Here is a 25485-nt window from a genome sequence, read left to right on the forward strand (position 1 = left end):
GAGATGTGGCAAGCTAAGATTCTAAGGCTTATGAATCTGGCCAAAAAAGCATGGAAACGAAACAACAATAAAATCACAACATGAATAACTTTAGCCCAAATGATCAAAGTTTGGCAAAACCAAACAACTGAAAACAGAATTTTGAAATGGGAATTGTTGGGCACCTTAACTATAGAGTCCTGCCAGTAATATTTTTAAATAAAAAATAACTACCAATTTTTAGGATATGATTAGGGTTACCATATTTCCAGATCCAAAAAAGAGGGCATGTGTCATGGGGGGTGGCAGCAGGAGGCAGTGACATGCCAGTGCCCTGCCCCTGCCCATTCTGTTGCCCTTCACTGACAAGGCACACCCTTCCCAGCCCTGCTGCTGCCCCTCACTCTGTACCCACTGACCCCAGCCCTGGCAGTGCCTTTCACTCTCAAACAGAAGTACCCTGCCCCCCATGCCTTGCTGGCACCCCTCACTCCTGACCCACAGCCTCCTGGCACTGCCAGTACCCTGAACACCCAACCCACAGTCACCTGTCACATCCCCCATGCCCCTCACTCCCAACCCACAGCTCCCTGCCCCCCAGCCCTGGTGGTTCCCCTCACTCCCAACCCACAGTCCCCTGCCCCCCCAGCCCTGCTGGTTCCCCTCACTCCCAACCCCCAGCCCCCGCCCCCCCAGCACTGCTGGTGTCCGACACCAGCCTCTGCCCCCCTGCCTGCCTCCAGCCCTACTGCCCAAGTAGCTCCTGCATTGCGAGCACCCCCACTCTCTCTCTCTCTTTTTCTCTCTCTGGCTTGCTGGAGCCCGCTCAGGGAGCACGTGACCTCTGGCAGCCAATCAACTTGCCCACTGCTCCCAGCCCAAAGTAGCTAGCCCGGGAGAGCAGAAATCTCAGATATTTGCTCTTATTTTAAAAACCTGCCTGGACACAGCACAGAGGTCCAAAAAAGAGGACATGTCCGGGAAAACCCAGACATATGGTAACCCTAGGTATGATTAGGATTTGGAATGACCTTGATAAACTGGAGAACTTGTCCAAAATCAATTGGATGAAATTCAACAAGTGTAAATGCGAAGTCTTGTACTTAGGATGGAACAATTATATGCAGAAATACAGGGTGTGTAGAGAAGTTGCTTTTTTCACCATTTAAAGAGCTTTCTTGACATGACTTAACAGAAGTGCATGGCTTTACAGCACTTTAAAAATGGGTACAGAGTTTTAAATTAACCCTTGTTAAATGAGGTATTAAATTTGAAGTGCTGCATTTTACAGCACTTTAGCAACCAACACTGCTCTAAATAGCTTCTGTATGCTGGTCAAATCGCTGGCCAGTGGAGAAGCCCCAGGAGGCTGCAGAGTGCCCCTGTCTCCTAGCCTGAAAAGTGCAGGGAGGTTCAGAGTCCTCCCCCCCCACACCCACACACCATCCCCCAAACACTGTACTTCTGTCATCTGTAAGGGTACTGTAACTTTATATTGCTATGTAGAGTGCTCTAAATTATAGTACTGTAAAGTGTGCACAGAGCACTTCTGAATACACCCACAGACTGGAGAATGACTGGCTAGGCTGCAGTACTGCATAGAATAACCTGGGAGTCACAGTGGACATAAACTGAATGTGGGTGTATCTACACATGCATTTGATCCAAGATAAACTATTTAATAAACTACATGCAAATAAACTACTTGCAAATAAATGGTCCCAGGCAGGCATCTACAAATGCAGGGTTGTGACAGCAGTTTTGTTGCTCTTAGTCCCTGTGCAAACTGTTTACAAAGTGATTGTGTGCAGTCCCAGGATGGGGGGCCATGGGGTGGGGGTGTCTAGGGGGTAGAGCCCAGGAAAAGGTGGCTGGCTGTTCCCATGTGGATGTGCACACCACAGCAAGTCCAGAAGATGGGGAGCTCACTCAGGGGGGATGGTGGCCAGTGGTTCTCTGACGCAGGTGACTCCCGCTCTGGCAGCTGGTGTATGAGCCAGGGTGGGAGCTCAGGCAGGCCGCTTGTGTTGTTGTACACAGCATGGCTGTGGCCTGAGTCCCAGGGTGCAAGGATCTCTGTCAGTTGTTACATAAAGAGAATGGATTTGCAGGCACTCTCTGACCAAGGATTGTGGTCAGTGATGGTGACCCGCTGTGCCCACAAGGCTTTGACCTTTATGCGGCACTGATGTGGCAACCAGTCATGCCCATGCTCCTGCATCTGGCCTGACAGCCCCTCCTACATATAGGCATTGGAACACCTACCCCACGTGAACTGGTGCTGCACCTCTGCCTTGCCCCACAGTGCCATGAGGTTGTCAGTCTCCTCCTGTGACTCGATGTGGCTCTAGGTGGCATAGCCAATCTCAGGGGGTGCACGTGTACCCACATATACCCTCTATGCATCACCAATGCCCCACAGCACCTGCCAGCTCCAGGCAGGTGCTGTGGGGCAAGCAGCTGGAGCTGACCCCGGTTGCCAGGAGCTACCTGCAGCTGGGCCTGGGTGCTGACAGGCCTGGCAGGAGCCTGGAGCAGCCTGTAGGCCTGGCAGCATGGGCCTAGCAGCCATGAAGAACTACAGTGCTAGGCAGTGGCACTGGGGTGCAGACAGGCTGGTGCAGCTAACCTGTGGCATGCCCAGGGGGACAGAGGGGCCTTGAGTGGCCTCAGGCTCCCTACTGGTGAGCCCCAGGACTCAAAATGCCTGCAGGCTTCTAAGGACCTGAGGCTGGGGCTGTCATACAGCCAGCTCAGCCCTAGGGCAGGAAAAGGTCCCAGCTCCAGAGCCATGGACTAGCCTCAGGCTGGCCGCCTAGTGGCAGAGGTGGCTGGGAGCAAATCTACTCCCAGTTGGCATGTACATGTGTTACTGAACAGTAACTGCTCACAAGTAAATTTGTTACTTGCATTTACAGGTTGCAGATTGATTTGTGAGTAGTGTCATTTATTGCACAGTAAGCATATGCATGTGTACATGTGCACACTTACCCTGCAATAAACTACACTACTGCGCAGTAAAGAAGATCATGTAGATGTACCCTGTGAGTCACCAGTGTGCTCTTGTTGCAAAAAAAAAGCCAATACTGAGCTGTTTTAATAAAAGTGTCATGTGTAAATCAGGAAAGTGATTCTCTCACTCTGTTTAGCACTAGTGAGACTTCATCTGTTGTAGCATGTCCAGTTTTGGGCCCCTCACTTCAAGAATGATGTGGACAAATTAGAGGAAAGTTACAAAAACTATTATGAGAGTCCTGAGAAACATGTTTTATGAAAAAAGGCTGAAAGAACAGGATTGTTTAGTCCAGAAATGAGAAGACGGAAGCTGTGTCCAAATGTGCAGGGATGTGCACTTGTAGTGGTACAAATAGCAGCACAAATTTCCCTTTCCCCACTCCTCCCAGCTCCTGGTGTGTTGAAGTAGCCAAGGCACTAATGAAATAGTACAGATGTTCTGACCAGCAGAGCATCTCCCTGGAGGACCAAGCCTCCATTTGTTCTGGTGCACACTACTCTAGCGTATGTATTGGGTTGGTTTTTTTCTCAGCATTTTTTTTTTTTTGCTACCAGTAGCAAATTTTGCCCCCGTGCATCAAATCTGCAGCAAGAGGCATGTTCTCACATTCTGGGCATGCGTTTGTGACACCTCAAAGTGGTTTTTGGCTACACAAACCGCATGTATGGATACAGCCTGACAGGGGATGATAACAATATTGAAATAACTGAAGGGCATTTACAAAGAGGGCCCAGATAGTCTTCTTTCTGTGGCTGTAGTGGACAAGGCTAGGAGCAGTGGCCTCAAACTGCTACAGTGGAAACCTAGGTTGGATATTAGGAAGAACTTTCTCAATCTGAAGGTTGTTGAGCATTGGAACAGGCTACCCAGAAAGGCTGTAGAATCTCCCTCCTTGGAAGTTTTTAGAAACAGATCAGACAGATACTTGACTGGGATACTCCAGAAGACACATAATCTTCTCTTGATGTATACATACATTTATGCATGGAACTTCTATTAAACATTAGTGGATCTTATCCACATATTTTAAGAACTAAATTGGTTAGCTGCTTTGGTAATGCAGGGTAAATTTTCCAAGGTAAACACCTGGAGCTTAATGTTCTTCTGAAGGAAGCATTATAATCTTAGCTCTACTTCCAGTACTTTGTATCTTCCTTTAAAAATTACTTTGCAAGTCCTGGAATATAAACTGTAGTCTATGAACTATGTTGTAATTTACTTGTGTTCTAGCAGGCCCCAGCCAGGATGAGGAGACCTGTCTGTTAGGTACTTTTCACCAGAGGTATTACTGGGCAGTTCTGCATCCTGGGTGATGCATCTACACGTGCAATTAAGATGCATGAATAAACTCTGGATAAACTCAAATTTTATTGCCCATGAGTTTATTGCTCCTGGGCATCACATCTTCAGGTGTGCCCAGGGCCTCAGAGTGTTGAGTTGTGTTGGAGCAGCCCCAATTAGCAGGGGACCCAGGAGGTCAACCTGCCAGCCTGGGACTGCTTCAGCCTGACTCAGTGTGCTGCAGAGGGCTGGATGGGGCACAAGGGTGCTTGAGCACAGCGCTAAGCCAGCAGGCAGGCCCTGCACTGAAGCACCCTGGTGCCCCAGCCAGACAGGGCAGTATCTACATGCGTGCTGCTGCAGAATCATGAACAACTGATGCCTCCCGACACGTGGCGGGGCCCAAATTGTGGATGGCAGCATCAGCAGCTGAGTGGCGAGCAGCGACCGCCCACAGAAGCCGGTGTCGGTGGTGGGGGGCGGGGTACAGCTACTGTGCAGCGAGCAAGCAGTGAGTGGAAACCACCCACAGAAACCAGTGGCAATGGTGGCAGCAGCCAATCTCATGGGGACACATGTCCCCACCCCTTGCCTCCCCTGCGAGTCACATATGTGCAGAATTAAATACTGCATCAGGATAACCCTTGTATTTACAAATACTAGCCTGCTGCAAAGTAAATTGGTTTACTCCAGCCTAAGAGGACCTCATGTGTAGACACACAGTGTTTACTATACATTACTGTACTGCTAATTAACTTACTGTGCCGTAAATATCTCATGTAGACACAGCCAGTAGGACAGCAGCTGCTGCCAGGACACTGGCACCAGTGGTCAAGCCAGCAGCATGGTGAATATGGGCCTTACTGAAGAGTTTACCAGATAAGCCATGTTATGAAGAAATCTTCCTTTACTGTTTAATATCATTGCATTTTTGTTGCAACCTGAACATAATGGACTGAATTTTCAAGAGTTCACTATCTACAATTAGAATCAATCAACTCCTCAGTATTTAGCAGCTCCTGCAAAAGCTGAGTGCTTTAAAAAGTGTCATCACTTCATTTAGCTGCCTACATGGGACTATTGGGTGCTGAACTCTTTTGAAAACCTGGCCCTATTAAATTGATCTTTAAACCATTTATATTACAATCCGTGGTGTCAGTGACTCCTTCTACCTTCTGGGTAAGCAAGAACCTGATATAATACACCATAATGACTCCCTGTGCAGCTCTAAGACTTTAATGGTAAGATATACATAGACATCTTAAAAGTTCAGAGTTGTTACTTTTTACTGCTTAGAGATTTCTTAGGCATAAAGGTTCATAATTCAATTAAATATCAGCATGGCTGCTACCCATCCACTTAAATCATAAAGGTTTTCTTGGAAAATTCACTAATACTTTTTGCTTTCTGTAAAGGAAATATCAAAATATTAGAAAGAGATTTTTTACTTTGGCAGCTTTCTGAAAGGCATTTGTTCATAACATTATCCCATTATCTGCAAAATTTCAGTTTTAAAATTAAAGCATTAAGTGATAAGAGCACAGAGAATGTTTTTGGCACCACAAAATTAATTATTTCCGAGACATGTAAGTTCAAAAAATCTGTGTTCAAGTCAAAGCTCTTTTAAAAATAATCCTAGGTTGAGATCTTAATGACAGTTTTCTAACTCAAACAAGTTTCTCAATTTGACTGTCAAATCTTTGAAAATAGGGACTTTGTGACTGACTGTTATAATAAATATAAATGTAAGTCTTTATAATAAACACACATACTACATGCATGCATATTATTTGTAAAAATAAAAATATATTTGAGTTAGTTAATAAAAATGAATGGCTATAATTGGAAAAAGGTTATGCTGATTAATTCCTGCCCTTTTGGGGTGATCCCCTTGTAAAACTTTGACACGAATCTATGTTATGAAAAAATCATCTGGATATTATATTTCATTTTTATATTGATATTCATTATTTTTCCCAATACATCGCTAGCAGATCCAGAACTGAATAATTTCTCCCTAAAACAGTCACCAAGAAGAGTGACCCAGTGGAGTGGAGACATTGTTAAGACTCTTTATGGCTTTTGGACTGACTAGTGGGAACTTACTTGTTGGTTGATGATTGACTTTTCCATTGTTACTTGCCAGACTGACAAACAAGCTTTCTTCTTCCAAATGGGTTCCTGATGCTGCCTAGACTTTGGAGACGCAATGTATATTGCTCTGCTTGGCTTTATTTTTTGGCAAAACAGACTCTGAGTTTAACTCAGGAAGAATGTTTTCCCCTTGCTTTCTGGCAGTCAGTAAATAGGTTAAATCAGCTCATACAGTAAAATAATTAAGTTAAACTGCTAAGCTAAATCTACTTTTATTGCTTTCTCCAATTGTAAAACCTAGTAGAGTTCCTTGTTTGTTTTAAAGAAACTTTAAAAAATGCACTCCTTTCAAGTGCAAATTTGTCTCTGCTTTCTATTTATATTTTCCTGTTGTTTTCAAGGAAAGCCATTTAAACTAATAACTCATGCAGTGAGGAAATGCAAGAAATAAAATGCTTTAAAAATGCAAGGTCATCATAATCTTACTGAGTGAAAGTTAGTAAGCTCTCAGCTCCACCAGTGCTAAGAATTGAAAGATCCATCATCCCTCATGGATGAATTTGATTGAATATCATTCTAATAAATATCTATTTCCTTCCAGCACACGTGCAATAAGTGTGAAGCAAATTAAGACCTTGTTAACTGAAGAGCAGTCAGCTGAAAGAATGAAAAAATGATGCTTTTATGCAGCAGCATATGCTAATTGCCTTTGATACTTACTTCTGTCTGAAAAGTATTTTAACAACAGAACAATCAAAAAGTGAAACTTGTAGTTTGTCATTAACGTCAAATCCTAGAATTTCTTTAGCTGCAATTGCCAGGAGGGAGAATAATAAGTAGTCTCCTACTTTTTACAGGCATCTAGTTTTATCCAGATATCACTATCCTTCTGTAGCACATAGAAGACTAATTCCACTGAAATAAGTAGGATGGCATGGGGGTAATATAGGCAGAATCTTGTCTAAGTCATTACTTTAAGATGCCTAGACCTAGACTAGGAGCAGTTCAGTGCTGTTGGAAGCAACAATTTGCTGCTCCCAGGAGAAACCCAAGGTAAGGACAAGGGTGGGTGGGATCAGGTTGGGGACTAGCAGATTCATGGTGAGGTGTTGGCTGATCTGGAGTGGGGTTGTGGGATCAGTGAGTCTGGCAGATCTACAGGGCTGTTGTTGGGTCCACCAGAGATGCTGACCAGCTGGCAAGCAGGGCAGGGAAAGAACCAGGAGACTAAATAGCCCAGTTAGGTTTGGGGGGAAGGGGGGGGTGAGCAGCTAGGCTTTCCCAGCCCTGGGGCTGCCCTGCAAACATCTATAGGCATTCACAAGATTGGGTTAAACTGATCTCGTGCTATGTTAGTGCACTAGGGGAATTAACTTAGATTGGGTGTGCTATTTGGGGTTATTTAAGCTCCCTGCACACCTGCACATAATTGAGCTAAGTATAGGCAGTCAAAAATCCCAAGGCTGAATCGATTCAGTCTTTGGAGGTTAGTCTAAGCTACAGAGATTAAACTAAGATGCAAATGAACATACATTCACTTTTGATTCAGGAAATGTAGCCACATGCCTGCAGTGGCTCACGCCAGAAGCCAAGGGGCACTCCCAGCCAAGCACCCCTCCCAGCCTGCCAGCCATTACCAAAGGGAAGAGAAGAGAGAACCCCTCCCAAGCTTTTTCCCCCTTCCTGCTTGTGGAGGAGGCATGGCTAGGCACCAGCTCCAAGCTAGCACAGCTGAGGTCAGGGGGAGAAGCATTTTAAACTCCCCCAGCTCAGGTCCCAAAGCACCAGCTGTCAAGGCACTAGCTGCCCTCCCCACAACACCACCTCTATTCTCCCCCTTTCTCCCCGAAGTGAATGACTGCTGCTAGCCACTGCAATGCTAAATCTTGCACCCAAACTCTCTGATGACTTTTCAGCTAAATAGGGAAGTGTGAGGAAGGTCACTTGCAGTCTGCCTCCCGGTTGTCCTGAGTCAACCAGGCTCCTGAGTCAACCATCCTGAGTCCCAGGTGTCCTGACTCAACCATCAGTGCCAGTTTATCAGCCTTGCCTAGGCCTAGGGATGTTTGAGGCTGGCAAAGATGAGAAGAGAGGGGAGCACAGATCTATAGGGGCAGCTCGCAAAGCCTGGGCTTTAAAACTCCCTGGGAAGGAGGTGGACAGCTGTTCAGACCCACTTCATTTTCTCCTCTGAAGTGTAGTATCAGGTGGAGGAGGAGCAGAAAGGGGCAGGGGGAGATGCACTGTGGGGAATACTCAGCCTGCAAGTGACTTATTAAGTCGGAGGTGTGAGGGGTTATGTGTTGGGGTGAGAGAGTGCCGAATGGGGGAGGTGTGCATGTATGTGCTTGTGTGTTTGTGAATGAGGTTGTGTGTATATGGGGATTGTGGGGAGCATGGGGTGCATGTGTGTGCAGGTGGGGGCAGTGTGGGTGTATGTGTGTGTGTGCTTCCACACATGGGTCGGGGGCGGTGCATGTGTGTATGCATGTGTGTCTGTTTGCATGCATGCATGGGTGGCTTTAGGCACTGTAGCTGCTTCCTGAGCACCTTGAAGGCAGTGTGTTGGCCAGCAGCCACCTGGTCTGCTGCAGGGCTGGAGTGGGGGGTGGGGAACAAGAGCCTGGGATGGACTGCGCCCTGCCAGGCAAACCCTAGCTGACAGCCTGGCATCCATTTATCCTGTCCCATAGGGATCACCACTACTGGCCAATGTAAACAGCAGAGGGACAGTGTAAGCAGGGAGAATCTAACCCTATTAGATGCAATTTGCATGAATACGTATTGTGGGCCATTTTTTCAACAGTTGTTAAATATTTTTTTTCTCACTGCAGGAAACTACAGACTAATTAGAAATGCAGCTGGGTCCTTCTAATTACATGAGACTTAAAAGGGCTAGTTTATTACACCCTTACCAGTGAGTTTATTACTTACAAGTTAAACAGAAGACAAAGTTCCTCTTGAAACCTGGGGGAAGAGCCGGATCTGCCTGCTCATCCAGCTGGGCAGGGGGGAGGTGTGTGTTCCTGGGTAGCAACAGTGACCTGAGAGGGGCAGAGAGCAGGAGCGAGCTCTGTGTCCAGCCAACAATATGTGGAACCTACAGCTCAGGGGGTGGTGGCATGAGGCAACCTGTCATGAAGCCACTCCACAGCAAGGCTGAACACGCAGAGCAAGGCACATGCCCCAAGAGTTCCAGGGGCCCTGGTGCTCATGGGCAGCAGCTGTCTGGGCAACAGCATGGAGGCAAAGCCACTGCAGCTGTGGGTGCGCACGTTGGTGGCTGGACTGGCTGTGTAGGATAAGCCCTTCGTGTCCATGGCTCCCCAGGCCGGCTCCAACGTGCTGGCAGGCCTAAAGCCCAATAGCCGCCTGCCGCAGGGCTCATGTGCCTGCAGGCACTGCCACCACCATTGTGCCCCTTGCACAGTGCCTGCTCATCTGTGGGGTTTGGTGGTGCAGCAGTGGCTTCAGGCACACAAACCCTGCAGCAGGCAGCTGCTGGACTCCAGGCCCGCTGGGACCTTTGAGCCAGTCTGGGCAGCCGCAAGCATAAAGGGCTTATCTCATGCAACTAGTCTGGCCTCCAAGATGCCTGCCCACAGCTACCATGGCATCACCTCTACACCAGTGCCTGGCCAGCCACTGCCCATGCATGCCAAGGCCCCTAGGATCTTTGGGGTGTGTGCTTTGCTCTGCCTCTCCAACTTTGCTGCAGAGCTGCTTCACATACAGGCTGTCCATGCTGCTATCCACGACCAGCTGCAGGTTCCTCATATTGTTGGCCACGTGTGAAGCTTACTCACACTCTCTTCCACTCTCAGGTCACCGCTGGCATCCCTACCCCTGCCAAGCTGGATGAGCAGGTAGACCCGGCTCTTTCCCCACGTTTCAAGAGGAACTTTGACTGTCTTGTGTTTAACTTGTAACAATAAACTCACTGGTCAGAGTGCAATAAACTAGCCCTTTCAAGTCTCATGTAGTCAGACGGACCCAGCTGCATTTCTAATTAGTCTGTAGCCTGCTGGTGCAGTAGTTAGAAATAAAAAATCTCTAACTACTGCTGAAAAAATGGCCTGAGATAAGTCTTCCTGCAAGTTGCATCAGGATTATTCCTCTGAAAGGAATGTACCATGGAGAAGAGTGGGAAAGATAGGGTTAATTTTTTCCAGCCAGCTCTCACTGCTCCAGCTAGGAAGTAGAGGGGCAGAGCCATCTCCACTCTCTGGAGCAGACAGCCCAGCCCAGGCCTGCAAAGTATGCTGGGATTCTGGGGGACTCTATGTAACCACTACTGAGGGGCCGTGTTGCAAGTACCGCAGCAATCAAGGTTACTCAGTGCACACGTGATGTTCCATACTTACCCTCTTTTGAGTTTCAGAAGCATGTCTTGTGAAGGGGAATTCCCCCCTTTTACTCACCCATCATGACTTGATGGAGAAAAAGGAATTTGAAGAAAGGAGGCTCCAATAACGGGAGGTACTCTTAACTCAGGAAGGCTCACTTAGGCATGTACCATGGGGCTCCACCTCCCCTGCACCCCATCCATGTGGCAGCCAAGATGTTACTTAAACAGGTACATTAACCTTGATCTGTTTCAACTACGTATACAGTCAAAGTCCAGTTGGATGCAAATAATTCTTAGTCCCAAAACTTCACAGATAATTTCACACAGGTACTTTTCCACAAATCGTGGTTTTGGTGATTACTCGGGATGAACAACAGTCTGTCCCAGTCACTTATCTTTCAGTGATCCTTCCCATAGGCCATTGAAGTCATTTTTCAACAGTATCTTGCAGACATATATAACTAAAATGATAGCGGCCGCTAGTCAGCATCAAGACTAGTCTCCCGGTCTTTCTTAAGATCCCCACCAGGTGCTGGCTTGGGTGATCTGACTGGCTTCAAAGGAAAAAAAAGGGGAAATGTTGCCCTGCAGTGCTCTTCATCCCATGCCTTGCAGGGGGTTTCACACTCACTTATCTTCTCTCAATGGGTGGTCCAGGTGTGAGGTGCTCTACCATAGTCATGGCTCCTTGTAGCCACAAGAGTCTAGGGAGAGAACCCCTCTGGTGTCTCTTTTCATGGGCTCTCATGTCCACTGCTGGCACCCTGCATTCTCTGATGCACCAAAGCTAGGGTGCTCTCCTTGCCATCCCAGCTCAGCTCTTGTACCTGAGTTCTCAAGTGTGTATGAGGGGTCACATCCTCCTGGCAGCCCCTGTCTGGCTCTGCAGACCAAGATCTCTCATGGGTCAGAGGTAGACAGCTGCCTCCATCATCCCCAGCTGACCCCACTGCACTGAACCTTTGGCATACCGGCATCAGGGAACTTCCCCTGCCAGCTCCACTCGGCTTCACCACCTGGGAGCTCTGGTGCTCCTTGCACACCGTTTCTACATCACTCCCTGCACACCCACCAACATGCCGGGAGTAAGTCCTTTTAAAATGGCATGGCTATGCTGTGTGCTGCTCCATGGCTCTAGTTCCAGCATCTGCAGGTAAGTGGAGGCCATCACTAGCTCTTCCCCTATGGGCTGGGGCCACTTGGGGTGAATTCTGCCCCTCTTATGGGGCACTTGCCCCTGTTACCATATCACATGGCAACACTGTTGTTTAACTTGAACCATGAAGGGGTCTGGGACAGAAGTTTCATAAACCAGTTTGACCTAATCAGTTAAGTCTGATACTATAATCCAACCAAGTTTATCTTAAACCAGTTTCAGCCATTTTGAAACTGGTTTATGTGCACTGAACTTCTATTACAGGTTTAAACCAGTTTCTGATTACTTATACCAGTTTATATGTGACTTCTATTCCTAGCCTTGGGCACTTAGATCAACCTAACTTTTGGTATGTCAATCTAAATGTAATGCCTGTACACATCATATGGGTCTTTGGAAGAGGGTGGGAGGAGTGCTTGGTTATGGGCCAAATAATAAATAATACCATGGGGAGAAAAATCCATGATCTTTTCCTGGCAAAGATCCCCCTAAAATTTTCTATTACAGTGCAAGGAAACAAAGTTGTGGAGAAGATGACATTCACAGAAAAAAGGAATTCCATACACTAATCCCCATCAGACAGAGATGCAGGTGATATGATCTATCACTATCTGGCTCAGTTAGCCCCATCCAATAGATAAAAACAATTTAGTGAATGGCAGTAAAAGAACAGCCCTTGTGTACATGTCTCCAATTATTTTTACTGAGACTACGATTTACAGCAACTGTTGGTTAAAATTTCAAGTAGTGATTGATTGAGACTAATTGGCATCTGGAGCATGTTTGGTTGCCTTTCTAGAATTAATTGTTTGATTCACACAGAAGACCAATCAAAATCTTGCAGGCAGCCTCAGCATGGAAACAAAGAAATGAATAGCCCTTCAATGACTAAAGGTATCTGTCTGGAATAAGTCTGATAGACACTGGCCAGGTGCTGTAGGGAAATATGCACTACTACAGCCTGCACATGTTGATTTTACTGACAAACAACTTTCTGTCTCTGGCTGTGTCCAACCAGCATTGAAATTTCTCTAAAGGCTTTAACATACCCTTAAAGCAAAACCATTGCACTGAGGGTATGTCACTGCTGGGTAATGTATTTTCAAAAGGACAAGCACTGAAGGAAATTAATGATAATTGTATCAGGCTTCAGACAGAAAAAATATATATCAGTCAGGTTTTAAGATTAGCACTTCATTTTGTACCAGTCATCTAGCATTATCATTCCTCAACTTGTGCTAAACACATCTTATATTGTCCCAGAGTACTAAAGTCATCTTTTAATTGCTAGCTGTAGCAAATGCCTTTTGTGTATATGTCCCTGGATAGGCATGGATTAGTGTAAGTGCAAACAGAGCCTGTCTTGGACCCCTGCTGTCTGGAACTGGCAGTGGAAATAAAGCAATGAATCCAGTAATAAACACTTAAAATAACTGCTCTGTCATACTTTAACCAGAATTAAAAGAAACCAGTTTTGGAGGCAGCAAAGACATATTTCACCTACGTCTCTCTGATAGGCATATTTAAACATAAGTATAGCATTATTTCTACCTTGTTAGACCACAAAAGCAAGACCTAAAAATGGTGACACTCATTTCTGAAAAAAACCTACTTAATTTTAGGTTATCTCAATAAAGTTTATATGTGTGTTGTGTATATTTTTTCCTTTGTTTTTTGGGCCTGTACAGTCAGATTCATGGTATAAAGGCAATATTTTTCAGTCAGGAAGACCTTTTGACATTTTTACTATTCAAAGTAAAAAGATAAAACTTCAAAATATCTCTAAAGTCAGCTTCTTCCGTAAATAGATGGCAAGTACAGAATTTTGTTGGAGTGCTGTACTGTGTAAGGGTTGCATTAGAATTTAGAAGCTAATCCAGCTCCTACTAGAGCCAGTCATAGAAAACAGGGTTGGAAAGGGCTTGAGAAAGTGATCCCTTAGGAATAATGAGTGTTTCCACTGAATTCAGAACACGCTGGATCAGCTTTGCTTGGGATGAACTAAACAGCTGACTTGTGGCTTCACCTCCCCTAAGAAATGTAATCATCTCAAATGAATGACAATAATATTACTGTTCATCTTTATGTCCCAAGGTTCTTAGCCCCCTTCTATAAGGAAGTTTCTGCAGAAATAAAAGTCCAAGAGTTACTTATACTCCACTGTAAGTACAAACACATAAGAAGTTGTCTCACAGCTGTACATTTGTATTATTTGTATCCTAAAATGTAGACAGTGAGTGTAATTTCCTTAAAAATCAGTTGAATGTCAGCTGACATTTGACTTGATAAATAAAATCAGTAAAATATATTTGATACATACTTATTCACAAGTAGCATATAATACTTACTTGAAATAATAGCATGTGATTAAAAATTGTTTTGGCTAAACCAAAATATCAGTTGTTCCAACCATTAAAATCTCCTGGCTATACTCCTAGGTGATGACAGTACTAAATTTAGTTGCTGAGTACCACCAGCTGTCTTGCTAACAGACATCTGGCATTTTCTTTAATTGAGAGATGCAGTATGTGTGAAATGATACCACTCACACTCACTCATGATAATACTAACATGACCTATTTGAAAGCTCCGAATTTTACTGCTTTGTTCAGAGAAATAACAGTTGGTGCAGTACAATATTAAGAACTGAAACATGCACAGTACTTTTATAGGGACTTGTATATAGATTTGGATCTACATTTGCTTAAGCTCCATTGAAAGGACAGAAGGTGAAGCAAAAGAAATAGAAAATATAGCCTGCAGCATTTTGATTGTATCCTTTTCAGTAAGCCCTGTCTCCACCCTTCAACAGTATGTTTTCAACTTTTACCACATGACATTGCGCTACATTGTATCATTCATTTTAGGCAAAACTAACTCATTCCAGAAAAGCCCTTTCCTTTACACCTAGTTGCATAATTAGAGCTGAGTGAATTATTTTTCAATTGATATTTTGCTCATGGAAAAAATACAGTTTTGATCAACCCTAAACTCTTCATGAATTCCAGTCAAAAGTCCCAAAACAAAAACTTCAAAAATGAGGTTCCTCCTACTCTTAAACTCATATGGCCCAGTGGTTGGGACCGTGGCAGATGGAGATTCAAATTTTCTCTATCCCTAGCTCAGAATGAGATTTATAAAATATCTCTCAATTCATGGGAGAGGACCATAACTAATGGGCTATTGGGCTTTCTGAGGTGGGCCTCTCATCTTGAAGTTTTTCTACTTCAGGCACCTACAGACTCACCAATTACTTGCCTATTCACTGAACAATTATCATCCTCATATTGAGAGACTGTTGATGATGAGCACTTGGATTTTCTAAAAACTGCCTCCAAAAGAAATCTTTCAGTCAACTCAAAACCATGTTTTGCTTTTTAGTTTGATTGTCAAACCAAAATATCAGTTGTTCACACAGCCCTAGGTATATAATATAGCTAACAAATAGACTAAATGAATAAAGCACAATTAACCACTCAATAGTTTAAGCACTCGGCTGGAATTCAGAAGATCTAAATTCAGTTCCTCAAACAGATGTCTCTAGATCAGCTGGTTCAAATCCTCACAGCTTCATAACAAATGTGTCTTAGTGTCACTGCAGCTATGACAATCTAAAATGAATTTCCAGCCATGCAATGTATACGATATTTCTCAAGAGCATTGTAAGAAATAAATGCATTTACATATGATACATTCATAAACACTACTTGGAAACCAGTTTGCTGTACACAGTTTACAGTATGGATTTGTAAGTCTTTAAGTGAAACATGTTTTCCACCATACTCTGTTATGAAACACCTGGGCTTTATTGAGATGGAAAATTGCCCAGTATGCTATGACAGATCAATGGTCCAAATATCCACAGATCTGTGAATACACACTTTTGGGGATGAAGTCTTAGCTTTCACATCAAAGATTGTTAAAAAGACAGCTGCAACATTTTCTGTTTGCAAAATAATCTGGAAGTTCACACGGTCAGAATTAAGTATTTATCACAACATGTAAACTGTGAAGTACATTTGAAAAGTGAGATTTTAATTAAAAATTAGTATTTCTGTCTGACATCATTTGGGACCACTACACAGCAAAGGAATGCAAACTACTTCCATACTGCATTAGTGCTGATTAACAAGCAAAAGAAGATTGATAACCCCGTCACAGAAAGCCCATAAAACTGTTTAAGGAAGGATGATGCCACAGTAGTGCTTTTGCCATCCGTACAGTGAAGTACAAGTTACAAGAGCAGGTTTTCTGCTTTTTTTATTCCCTGCCACAGGGGAAAAACTGGAAGGGATGTACAGGCTCTTAGTCACTATTTAAGTACACTCTTTTCATAAGAGTGTGAACCATAAGAGATTTATTTTCCATTGCAGTTCACAGCTCCTGCATGTTAAAAGCCTTCAGACTCCTGCAGAGAACTAAATCGAGTGCACAGACTGCAACCAGATAAATAAAGTATATCTTAATAAACTGCCAAGTAATAACATGAAACTACTACCTAGCATTGCATTACTCTGATTACTCACCCTCCATTCCATGGCTACTTTTGTAGCTCCTAATTCATGTTAAAAAAACAGTTCCCCCTTTACATTTAAGATAAAAAAAAACTAAAAAAGGTGGTGCTGAATGAGAACAGAGTTACTGACATAAAGCCACCCATAATTCAATGCAAGTATATCGGAAAGTTCTACAACAAATGACTGAGTTAGAAATATGAGATAGCAGATAAAAGAGAAAATGTTGAATGTCATCACTTCCTTAGAAAGGTTATTTTCTGTAGAAAACATGCCCCAGCACAGCTGGTCCTTTTGACTGAGCAAAGCACATGATCCTAAGGGACACTGGACAATGTGTTCCCTACTTGCAGAGTTACACCCCCAGAAGTCTCTGGGGCATGCCTCAGCAGGCAGAAAAAGCCAGGGAAGGTTTCCCACTTAGAGAGACATGCCCCAGAGATCCTCAGCCATGTGTTTTTGTACATAGGGAAAGCCATGCAAGCACTCCCAGAGACTGAGGGGCCAAATCCTGTGTGGAAATTCTAGGGACTCCCATGCCCTAGGACTCCCTAACATTGGATATGGAGAGCAGGCAGCTCTGGGATGCCCACGCTGTCCTGCCATAAAGCACATAGACATCTGCTGTGAAAAAACTGGCACAAATTATTATTACTTCTTTAACAGGGTCACAAATGTGGGCATTTATGGTGCAACAGAGGGTATGGATCTATATTTGCTTTGGCTTTGTGCCATCAAAGCAATTGTTATGGACGCACCAAAGTGACATCTGTTTCTAGCCTAAGTGTTAGGTCCTACTCAAATCCAAACTGAGAGACTATTCTTGCTTTGGAGAGCTTATGTATCTTAAGGTATAACAAGTTGGTTCCAACAAACAAAGGTCATCTGGGAAGCAGGATGAGCATAAAATGAGAGGTCAACTTAGTTACATGGGCTGCTTAAATGTCATGTGTATATTTTGTGAAAGAGGAAAATGTGACATTGATCATATCAACAGGCACCTCCCCACCCAGGATCAACTGGCAATTTTCTGTGGGCATCTTAAAAGTAGTAGCACTTAAAGAAGAAAACAAGACACCATGAGTTATAGTCATGGCTGGAAAATAGATTTAGATCACAAATTCCTAGCCTCCAAGTTATTGGAATCACTAAGTCTGAGCTGAACTGATAAAATTCCCCCCAAGGTTACAATGCCTCACATTTTAAAAATGATAAATCTTCTGCTTCCTAGTTTGAAGACAACGTTACAGATAAAAGAACCAGGAGACTGTATTTTACCTCTGAGGTTAGCAGTCTACATCTAAGATTAGCATTCCATATGCAAGTTATTTTTACTGGCGGGCCACCCATAATGTAATCACACAGTCACGTGAAGTTGAAACACAATTGTTCTTTTTTCTAAAGCTGCCATAATTCTACTCCAGAATCTAAGCTTGTATTTTAATACTTTGGAGTTGCTAGCCTTATTGATTGCAGATCGTTTTTATGAAAACAAGGCAGCAATATTTCCCCCAGTCTTCTGGCAGTTTTAAACAATAGGGAGCTACTTGAAGTATAGACATTTCACTGCCACTCACATTGTAGAAGCACCAACCTGATGGGTCCACTACTCACTGGCTACTCTAATGGACTACAATAGGCAGAGGCATAACAAGCCATCTCAGCACCTGGGGTGGGGGTGGGAGGGAACGCAGACCACTGTGGGGTGGGGAAAGAGAGAGATGAAAGGGAGAGGATTCTGGTTTTTATCTGCTAGGGCTCTCTACAGTCTTCACGTGAATGGCAGCTCCTGCTCCCTCCCTGAAAGCATGAGTATTATATCCCTGTCCCTGAAGCACAGGCAGTGGCACAGGCTTTCCAAAGCCTGCTCCTAATGCCTCTTTGCCCCCCACCCCACATCACTTGGGCCAGGGCCATGACTCCCATGACAAAGCTTCTCGGGTTGGGGGTATCATTCCAGATACATAGGGCATGGGATTGTGCAAGGCTTTTAGGGCTGGGCAAAAAACTCCTGGGAGTAGGGGGCCATACTAACACCCCCTCATAGTCGTCATCTGGAGCTGATGTCCCCGCTCACCATCCACCCGCCCCTAACCTACTTGGGCTACTAGTGATGGGACAGCTAGTGGCTATGGAGAATAATGGGGGATTCATTCTACACCTGATTTAGTCACCTCCAGCCTCTGAAAAGAAGGAAGAAAAGACTGGGCACTTACACACATGTGGGGAGCCTGCTCTGACATGCTAGAAATCCAGTGCATTGCAGCAGACTCGATTAACTGAGTCTGCCGGAGCACTTAAATTGACATGCTCTGGCAGCCTCACGTGTCACATGTATCAGCACCTCAGCATGTCTCCGCAATGAGAAAATGGCAGTGGTGTGCTTTGAACTAAAACTTATTTTATGTGCTTTAGTTCAAGACACACCACCACCATTTTCTCATTGCAGAGGCATGTTATGCCACTGGTACACATGACGTGCAGGCACTTTTAATTAGCACAGCTTGCTAATTAAAAGCACCCAGCACCGTGTCAGAAACACATGTAAAAATGTCCACTGATGCCCTACCTTCCATAGTACTGAGTGATTCAACTGTCTTCTAGCACCAACCCATATCCTATGCATCCTTATGCGTTCATAACATTCTAGCTATTCCTTCCCCAGCTGCTGAAACCTTTGCTTTCCTCTGACAACTTTGACAATGAATTGATAGTGCCAAGATCAGAAACACACTGGCAAAGTTTTCAGTTTAAATACATTTAATTCAATTTAGTTAATATCCAACCAAAAAGAGATACTGTACTGACTAAACTGATTTGCATCCATGGGAAGAATCGAGGGGATCTGTGATGCATAATTCTTGAAATCTCTGTATTAAGCCCATGCAGGGCTTTGGACCTGACTGGGCACATCTACATGTTCATTAATGTTTAGTGCCTACTGTGCATTAAATTTAGTACTTGTATAATCACGTAGTGAATGTGTGGTAGGCTGCCATACAGGACATTAGTCTAAAGTTCTTTCTGCATGATGCTTAATACGCAGCAGACTAATACTACTGCACATTAGCATATGAGCATGCTTTTTCCTCACTGATTTGTAGTCATCTCTCTGCTAAGGTCCAGCATATAAAAACTGGTCAGTAATAGCACATTGTGCATGTAGGCCTATATCAAAGTCAGATTTGCAAAGATATGCAAAAATCCTCTCATGAACTACCTCTCTTTCAACGGAAGTTCAGCACTTTCATAAACCTCAGTAGGCACCTATCCCAAATTTCTGATACCTCCTTATATTTAAAAAAATTGACTAGATTGTAATTCTGGAATGAATGCTTCTGATGCCTTCGAAGTATGCTTAGTCAGTGAGGTTGTAGATTAAATGTGATGCTCCCATCCATTTAGAAGCATAGAGGAAAGCAAGCCAGAGTAGGAAAATTTGAATAAGCTCCCAAAGACGGATAGTGCTAGCATCCCCTGCAAGCTCCTCAGAAGCAAGACCCCCCCTGCAAGACCTCACTGTCTTGTTGAGAGATAGGAACAGGAGGAAAGAGTTACAGAATATTGTATTTTCTCACATGCAGCATGAACCAGGATATAATACATACTGGGCACATCTACACAAGATGTTTACTGCTCAGTAGACTAATTAGCCATGTAATAAACATCTCAGCATCTACATATGCACCCCTATTAAGCTGAAGGAAAAGAATTTTCTCCACAGCAGGATAGTACTATCTAGGATAGTACTTGCATTTACAAATACTATCCTGCTGTGGAGGAAAAAATTCTGCAGCATGTGTATGTGTAAATGCTGGAGGAACTGGCTGGGGCACAAGGTTGCTTCAGTGTGGGAACTGCCTTTCCAATAGCCCTTCACGGAAGCCACACTTATGCCCCAGCCAACCCTTCTGCAGTAGATGACCCCTGGGACCCACAGCAGCCAGGACTGCTTTGCTCATATCAATGTGCTGTGATGCCAGGCACATGTGCAGAAGTGCACCCAGTAGCAATAAGCTCCAGAGCGATAAGCTGGGGGAGAGCTTATTGCTGTGCATTAATAGCACGTGTAGATGTGCCTACCTTGTTTTTGAAAGGCAGAATGAATGGGGGAAAAATCTTTCCTTGTAGTAACTGAGTAGCAGCAGCCAAGTAGCAGAGCCTACTCATTGTTCTGCTCCTTTCGAGTTCTGTATAGATTTTACTTTTACTTATGCAAATAACTGGCAGACACTGTTTTTACCATATTTCTTGTATATAATGCACACATAAATTTCCAGCAGCTGTTTTTTGTGGGTGGAAGTATGTGTTGTAGGCAAGAAAATGGAGTAGTCACTCTATTAAGCTTGTTCCTCTCCACACTTTACAAAGTAAATCAAAGTGGAAGTTAATGTTACCAGGAGCAGCTCTCATGAGATACAAGCACAAAACAGAACTGGTTTTTGAATAGTTAGGTCAAGGCCCACTCCTGTAGGAACTATACTGCTAGGCACGCAAAATGGATAGGTAGATATTTAAACAAGAGCAGATATTGCAAAAGGGGCTGGCATGTTCAACGGAGGCCCCAGGCTGTGTGGGACTTGGCGGCTTTGTGCTGGCCTGTGCAACAGCTAGCCCCTCTCCAACATCAACAAACATTCAGCAAAAGCTGCAAGTCAAACCACAACATTTTCTGCTGGAATCTCCCCTTCCATGTGTTTTTCCATGTGAAGGAAATGTCAAGCCTTAAATTCTAAGCTATGAAATTGATTCTCTTAACCTTTATTCACACTAAACAATGCGTGCCAGAGTAAGTGATTGCATTGTGGAAGCAAGGGAACCAGGACATCACCTTTTCCTAAGTAAAGTATCTCAGACAGGTTGTTTTCTGTAACTCCAATAGCATCCAACCAAACAAAAATAAAACCAAAAAAATCAACAACCACCACCACCACCACTACCACAAGAATGAATTTAGGGAAACATAAACCTCATAAACCGTACCCGGCTTTTATATGTAAATTGCAGTGGGATGTCTAATATTTTCCCATGCATATTTATCTTACAATATTTTCAAGGACCTAATCATTTCTCTTCCCTGAACTGTTTGTATCACTGCAGCTGAACAACCAGCTGGAAGACAGCTGTATATTGTCCATTATTAATTGGTTTTAAATGTTTCTCTGCGTACTAATTGCATGACATTGTCCACTGTTTCGTTTTTATTTGAATGGGCTAAACTGAATGCTGGTGGCAAAGAAGGCAGATCTGAAATCATGACTATTTGCTCTTTTTTGACAAGCATTGCTTTCCTTCTTTTACAGCAGCAGTTTCCAATTACACAACAGCATACCAAAGGAAGAAAGACCTCTGAAGGTGAACTCAGGGTGTTCCAGAATAGGGGAATAAGAGCATAAGAACTGCCATTTACTGGTCTATCTTGCCCTGTGTCCTGCATCACCCAGTGGCAGAGAGGGGATGCTGAAAGGGAGAGTTAACTGGGTATGACCAGGGTTTTTTCCACTGCTGCTCTCCTACTTGCAGCCTCTATCATTTAAGTCTAGGAAGCTCTGAGTGGTCGTGTCCACACAAGACATTTACTGTGTGGTAGATTAATTAGCTATGCAGTAAATGTCTTGGTGTCTCCACACACACCCCTATTAGGGTGGAGTAAACTAATTTACTCTGCAGCAGGATAGTATTTGGAAATGCAAGTACTATCCTGATGCAAAAAGCTTTGCAGCAGTGTACATGTAGATGCTGCCATGGCTGGCTGAGGCATGAGGGTGCTTCCATGCAGGGGCTGCCTGCTGGCTAGTTTCACACTGAAGCACCTTCATGCCCCAGCCAGCCCCTCCAAAGCACATTGAACCAGAGGGAGCAGTCCCAGGCTGGCAGGATGATCCCCAGGCCCCTGCCAGCCCAGGATGCTCTGGCGTGGCTCACTGCACTGTGGTCCCTGATGCATGTGGAAATACATGCCTAGGAGTAATAAACTCCATTGCAATAAGTATCAGAGTTTATTGCATTAATAGGTCCATGTAGACACATCCATTCAGGGGCTGTACCCCTAACTCCCCTGCTCAATTGTTACTGATGCACCTTTCCTCTAAGACTTTGTCCAATACCTTTTATGAATTGAGCTAAGCTGCCAGCTTTTACATCTGGTAGCAATGAGTTCCACACTTTAATTGCACACTGCGTAAAAAAAACCCTTAATTTTGTTATTTTACTTTCTCTTCGTCATTCAGTATTTTTGTAAACCCTTATCATGTTCCCCCTCAAGCATCTCTTCTCTAAACAGAAAAGGTCTAGCCTTTTTAGTCTCACATCATATGGAAGCCCCTCCATGCCATGCCCCTATTCATCCTTGTAGCCCTCCTCTGGACCTTTTCTAGTTCTTCTGTAATAATGAAGGTGTTGTTTCCTCAATGCCTTTTCAAACTGAAATGGTCAGTCTTCTCATCGATTAGCAATTGTACCACATGACTTATAAAAGTCCAGTTCCAACCTTGTTAATACCTTTGGTCACCCAAAATAAATTCTTTTTAACTTTCATGGTGGAAAAAAGGCCTTCTATTTTATGATTTTATAACCCTGTCATTAGAAATCTTTGAAACAGCATTCCACCCCCAGGTTGCATTCTGTGGTTATGAACTTCATTTGATCACTGCCCCATCAATTTGACATTAACTGCTACAATTTACAACTGCTCAGGCTTTCCACCTATTATTGTCGTACCTCTGCAAGTGCAAAAAAACGGCTGCCCAGGGGAAGTTTAAAAGAATGCAATGTCTTGTTAAAACCTGAAAGGGCAATGAAGGGGAAAACCCCCCCCTCCTAAAACAGAAAACCAAAGGTCTGATAATGAATAATGCTTTACTCCCTGCTGTGAACACCGGTGACCTGGCATGTAGACCACAGCAAAGTAGTGAATAATTCACTGAGAGAGTCATAGGCCTCCCGGTAGACCACAGCATTGCTTTGTCTCACAAATATGTTCTCCCACAGAATGAGGCTTGACAGGATGTTTCAGTCTACAAATGTTTAAACAAAAGGCTTGTATGAGGGGATATGCAAGAAGAGCACCTTGTGCTACAGAAATCCAGTTTGCATAACTATTTATCCATTAGCAGTTGATTCATAAGTCTACAGGCACTGAAATGAAGTGCAATGAGAGAAGAAGCACTTTGATGAAGCTGAGGTATTAAGCTTGTGTCTGATTACTAATGCACACAAAAATCCAATTCCACCTCAAAGAATACATAGAAGTAACATTAATTGTCTGACCTGAAACCACAAGAGCTTGGTCACTGCAAGTTACAGCTGACACTAACTTGATTTTCTAAGCTTTGTGCATATAAAAGGGCAAAGTATCCCAAAAAGTTATATGGGCTCATCCCACTTTCCATGAGATTTGCTTTCTTTGCTTTCCCAGACTGACAAGCCACTCCAAGGCGAGGTCTTTTCTGTTTATTTTCAGTCTGAAAAGAGAAAATGCTGTCAGGTCATGGAAAACAATACAAGACTGGAGTTTGCACCTTCTTCTGTGGCGGGGGCACAGGACTCAGGCATTCCTCTGAGGAAGTGCCAGCTCTGTTAGGACTGTAGAAGCAGAACTGGGCAAAACGTTATACTTATATAATGTTATATTTGAACTGGATTTATTAATCAAATCAACAGGATTTAATTGTATGTCAAATAGGCTACAGAAGCTTTTTGGCAGTTGTTACTTGATTTTTATTTAGCTTTTCATGATGGGTCAATGGGGGAAGACTTATGGGCAAGTCACTAGGGGTAGGTTCTACTACTTTTACTCTGGCTGAATAGCCCTATTCATTTTACTGAAGCTGCTTACACGAAGCGACTTCTCAATGCCAGAGTAGCAATATCTAGCCTATAGTATTTTTCATGTGTCTGACTGGCTGAGCTACCTCCAAACACTATAAAATTACTGTGGATTTTAAGAGGATTTAAATAGCTGGGCTTTTTTAGTTCTAGCTCTGGTTGTGTCCCCTTTTGGTTTATGGGAAGGGTACCTATGAAAGGAAGGAAGTTATGTCTTGACTGGGATTCTAACATAGAGCCAGCTTCCCCTCTCATAATCTGACCAGCACCACTTGTGTTCATCTACCGTGATTTGGCTCTCCACAGCACCATTCACCAGGGGAGCGTAGGTTCTTTATAATCATAATTATGATTATCACGTTAAAAACCTTTTGGGCTTTTCCATTTACAGATCACTGACCAGAAAGACTGAATAATGACTCATTTGAAGTCATGACTATTCTTTCCAATAAATGCAGATTCTGCACATGTACATTAAGTCTCTTTGAAATACACACAGTAACCTACTTTTACAGCTAATCAGAGAGTCCTTTTTAACTATTTTCCTCATGGCTAGCAGTCTTGATTTTAACAGCAAAATTGCAAGCTTGACTGATAAAATGAATCCATTTTGGGCTAAGTAGCTACTCCTTTTTTATTGTGCTTTTAACTAGGATCTTCGCCTTCATTCTCCTCATATTTATTTAAACTATAAATCCCCTTTAATATCTGATATTTTTGTTCCAAACTCCGGGCTGTATGTGTTAATGATGTTTGACTGGTTAAAAGAGATTGTAGAGGCTACACCTAGTATTTACAAGGTACTACTACAATCTTATTATTTTTCCAATCATCAAAGTCATATGATCCCATAATGTCTTCACTGGAAAATTGTAGGATTGTGGGTTTAACTGCTTGACGTTTAGGTGGGTAGGAAGCTGGATGCAGAGTAGGACCCAAAGAGTACATCCACATGAGCACGCACGTGCCTCTTGTCCAGCCTCAAACCCCTTTGAGGCGGGGCAACAGGCACATGCGGGAACAAAAAAATGTTCCCCACGCTGCAAATGTGCAGCAAGAGTTGAAAATTAGACCCCTGGATATCCAGGGATCTCAAAAAAGCAGAGTAAAAAAAAGCTAGAGGCCCCCCAACCCCTATGGTTGCCCCTCACCCTGGTGCTAAAACACGCAACCGGCCAGGCCACATGTTTCAGTGAGTAAGGGGTCGGGGGTGCTGAAGGAGAGGGGAAGGGACTGTGGGGGGGGGACCCTGATGGCCCCACCAACAGGG

General features: G+C 43.8%; 1 long non-coding RNA gene across 1 annotated transcript in view; it reads right to left on the reverse strand.

Annotated features, from left to right (window-relative positions):
- LOC109315577 overlaps window positions 1–23810 on the reverse strand; it is a 115904-nt gene extending 92094 nt beyond the window's left edge. The window contains exon 1 of the long non-coding RNA XR_002102543.1: window positions 23658–23810. This is a non-coding gene — a long non-coding RNA (uncharacterized LOC109315577). The remainder of the gene's footprint in view (window positions 1–23657) is intronic.
- Between the last annotated feature and the right edge of the window lie 1675 nt (window positions 23811–25485).

The sequence above is a fragment of the Crocodylus porosus genome, unplaced genomic scaffold (assembly GCF_001723895.1).
Source record: "Crocodylus porosus isolate Cpor-Errol unplaced genomic scaffold, CroPor_comp1, whole genome shotgun sequence".
Lineage (NCBI taxonomy): Eukaryota > Metazoa > Chordata > Crocodylia > Crocodylidae > Crocodylus > Crocodylus porosus.